At 37.2% G+C, this 4,202-nt stretch overlaps 1 long non-coding RNA gene across 2 annotated transcripts; it reads left to right on the forward strand.

Moving 5' to 3' along the window:
- Positions 1-674: 674 nt before the first annotated feature.
- On the forward strand, positions 675-3,378 carry LOC121584580. Of its 2 annotated transcripts, none has more exons than XR_006003737.2 (3): positions 675-744; positions 2,195-2,290; positions 3,203-3,378. It is a non-coding gene; the product is annotated as an uncharacterized LOC121584580 (long non-coding RNA). The 2 variants fall into 2 exon arrangements; XR_006003739.2 differs by lacking the exon at positions 675-744 and adding an exon at positions 1,398-1,441.
- Positions 3,379-4,202: the final 824 nt, after the last annotated feature.

Consider the following 4,202-nt stretch of genomic DNA (forward strand, 5'->3'; position numbering starts at 1 on the left):
TTAGGGTATAATGACTCGATGGCTGCATGTCCAGAAGGGCATCTTCTGAGGCGGAGGGGTGCTTTTCTGAAGGCGCATGGTGCACTGTAATCCCAAACAGTTGTACTAGCTCATAAGTAATAAGGTCATAACAGTCAAATGTCGTTATGCAGTTGACCAAACTATAAAGTGTTGAGCTCTGTTGAGATTTATGCCACTTTAATTGAAGAGGGCTCAATATTTTATAGGTAATTTGTGTGGAACGCTCAAAAAGTTTAGGTAGTGTCATGACGTTAACGACGTCATGACGTTCTGGTGGGTGGGTCATCTCTCCCTCAGGAAAGCTGAGTCAGCCATCTTGAATTTGCCTTGATGCGGGGATGTTTGGGCCGCGCGTGTGGATGTGGAACAGAGTTTAATTTGTTTTAATTTGTTTGCAATGCGCACTTTTATGCTGCCCGCTTGAAACCACCACCACCTCCGTTTTTATCATTAGTCTTATTGCCCTCGTTTTCTTAAGCGCCATCTTATCATCACCTCTGATTTGGTAAGTAACTCTAATGTTGTTTTTGTTGTTTTTTAAAAAATTGAATTTCAATAGTCTTAAATGTGGAACTGGGAATACATTTGTACAATGTGCACAGTGAATATTTGTTGTAAATAGTTTAAAAATTATCATGATGCTAACCAGGCCTGTGTTTGTATTTCTTCCTAGGCTCAAGTGTGTGGTTGTGAGATCATCTCGAAATCCTTTTAACAGTTCAGGTAGGATGTATTATGAAATAGTGTTACTAATGTAATACATTGCTAAAACCAAGTATAGAGTTTATTTGTTATAATTCATTGGTATTAGATTTAAAGGGTGATCGAATAGCTCCTGATTTGTAATGTCATTAATGCATTTCTTTTGAAGCAATGTTTAAAAAAAATGTACAAGTGAATAGGTTGGTTTACTTTTAAGTTTAAATTTCCCACGTATCTCGTTAAAGTTTTGACCAATGAGCTAACTTGTTAAGTTGTGGCCAATGGGAGAGTGGACTGGTTGCTGGGAAAGAAAAGAGAGGGAAAAATTGAAAGAAGGGAGAGGAGAGACGTTAGTGGGGTTGGTGAAGGAAAAACGACCAAAGGAAACGATAAAGAGAGAACAAAACCATACCTACAGAGTTTTTTTTAAGGGAAATCCTGATTTTATTTCTATAAGAGAGTGTTTATTATTTAGTTAAGAAAGACCAAGTGGAGACTGAAGCTGCCGTCGCATTGTGGAGACATTCGACATCCTAGAGGTTAGCCTAGCATCGTGCAAGACTTGGAGAGAATTGCTTGTGACGATCAGTTCGGGTTTCCAACGGATGTCTGTTGCTGCTACCGAGTACTGGCTGCATTGATAGCTGTGTTCGCGGTGGATCTTGTGAGGACACCTGCACGGAACTACTATATTTTGCTGAGGCATTATCTACAAGTAGTGAGTAACTACAAATGTGGGGTGGACTTCGGGACTTTATGTATGTCGTCATTTTTTTATGAGCTCCAACGCGCGCCCAGGGTTTAAGCAAGCTTGCAAATAATTTGGACATGGGTTGTGGAAAAATCATTGGGGTTTATAATTTTTATTTCTTTTGATGTGATACATTGAACATTTGATTAATATAGATCTTGAACCTTATGTCTGTTTTATTGGTGGAGTCATTTACTGTTTCAGTTTCATTTAATGCATGGGAAAGCATATCCTTATAACAATAACCAAGTCTATAATCATTCTATCTGAAGTTAATACCCTATTTGTCATTCACCCTAGCAAGTTTACAATAGGGATTCTTATTGGAGATGTCCTTCTCACCTAATATCCCATGCTGTTCAGATATTCTAAATAAGGTAATATCGTGAGAGTCAAATTCGAGCCTGGTGAGAGGGTTACACTAATAATTGGTTTTATTTTATGTGTTTCCACAGTCATTCTTTTGCTATTTCTCTAAATGTTTTTATCTCAACTGTGGGGTCAACAGTTGATCACTTGAACCCTTTATTAATACTTTGTTAAATACAAAGAACAACAACAGAAATAGCAGATCTATAAGCACACAAATTTGATGCTTTGCTTGTTAATAACTAACTTGCTTATCTTTTAACATTTTCATTTTTACTATAATTAGTGTACAATGAATGTTTTTGATATTTGTGTAATTATTATTGTACTGGATATTTTTTGTCCATGTAGGAACAACGTGATGTAAATATGAGACGGGCCCTCGTCCTTCGTGCACTTCCTGTGTACCTGCGTGAAGATGCCTCCAAGTTTTTCAGGACCTGTAATGTAAGTGTACTGGCCTCACTATCAATCCCTTTGCTTAGCTATTCAGTCAGCTTAAACATGACATCACTCAAAGAACTCTAGGAGAACCAGAGGGGCATTCCAGAAAGCAGGTTATGTGAAAACCATCAGTATAGCCAATTGTATTTTTTCCAACAACGTAATTTCAAAGTCCGTGTTTCTAGTTTGTCGCCGCATTGAGTATGAGATAAAATGTTTTATTTCATTTTCAGCCGATTTAAATAAAACAAAATAGCCTAAAATAAAACATTGAACAACATTCAACCACTTCCTTAAAGGCTAATATAAAATAAAGTGATGTTAAATTCAAAATGAAAAGACTACTGCATCTGAAACTCTGTCAGTGATTTATATAACAGCCGCAGCCAGAAAATGTCTGCTTCCTGTTTTCTCCCGTTGCCATGGTGAATAACCGTATCGGAGCTCCATTGATGGTGGCTTTTTACTAGTCGTCAGGCACAAGCTCAACTCAGAGTTAAGTACTCTGAGTCAACTTACCTAACTCAGATCAGCTGTTCTGTAACTGAAAACTCAGTTTCACTTCACAGGGTAAGTCAACTCTGAGTTCAGGGTTAGGCTCAGTTTGTTGAACCTCCTTTCTGGAATAGCCCCCAGAACCTGTTTATGAAGTTTCCTTGAGTTGTTATTCTGCAAACTGACATGTAGAAATTACATAAATGAAAAGGTAAGTATAAAGAATTCCACTAAACAAAAAGTATGCTTACAGGTAGGTGTGAAACTAACATAAAATAATAAGCATGTGTAAAGAAAATAGTTTAAACATGTAGCTTAGTTGCAGTCTAAGTGCAAAGTGACCGTAATGTCTAGACATCATTAGCATGATTTGTATCCTTGAGGGGCTGAACTCATTTTTGTATTATTTGTGTTTTATAGTCAGCAGATGGTCCAGACCTCACTGACACTCCGGTGGCTCTCCTGACAGTTGTCACTGATGATACTACTGATGCGGCCCTCTTCAGCCCTGAGAGCATCTGTATTGTCGTGGAAGATGAAATACTTGTGAGTGGTCCCACAAACCTGGCTGACTCATTTCTCTTGCTCTTTGGGTATGTCTATGCACTAGACCTACAGTACCCAAAGAATCTCGAGCTTACATTCACATTTATCCAAAAGTTGTGATGTGTCTTGAGGACAACAAACCACTGAAAGGGCGTCTACTGACACTGAAGAATGATTTGTTCAATGAGTGAATCACTCAGAATGGACTATTTGCTGAGCTGAGTATTGAGGATGTTTTTTGTTTTTTTCCCCTCTTTACAAATGTAATAATTTGCCTCTTCTACCTCATGTTTAATATTTTACACTGTTTGCCACTTCTACCTCAGATTTAATACATTGATTGTTAATAGATAAATATCACAACATTGACGTATTGCCAAGCCCAAGTTTTTGTACTGTACTTGTGGGAAACGACTGTTGAATTCATGCACTATACATGTTTAATGTTGTGTGACCTAATGCTTACCTTGATGTTGCCAGTTGAAGTACGGCACAGTAGAAACCAGTACTTTTATTTGAATGTTTTGTTTAAAAAAAGTGAGTTGCAGCCTTCAAGGTACAGTAAGTGCCAAAACGTTTTAAATGGCTCCACATTCTAATAGTTGTCATTGCTGTTGAGGATGGATTATAATTAGAATCTTATTGAATTTTATCATGAAGCCTTTGAGTTTTTATCATAATGTTTACTGAATTATGTGATATGGAGACCCAAAATACTGAATCTACCCTCTGTACCAATGACCACTATCAGAATATGGAACTATTAACACTTAATGTACTTTAAAACACATTTTGTTTTTATGGAGTCATTTCCTTTTCCTTTTTTGTTTTAATTTATGACAAGCACTTTGTTTTGACTGAGCTCCTTTTGATT

The sequence above is a fragment of the Coregonus clupeaformis genome, chromosome 1 (genome assembly GCF_020615455.1).
Source record: "Coregonus clupeaformis isolate EN_2021a chromosome 1, ASM2061545v1, whole genome shotgun sequence".
Lineage (NCBI taxonomy): Eukaryota > Metazoa > Chordata > Actinopteri > Salmoniformes > Salmonidae > Coregonus > Coregonus clupeaformis.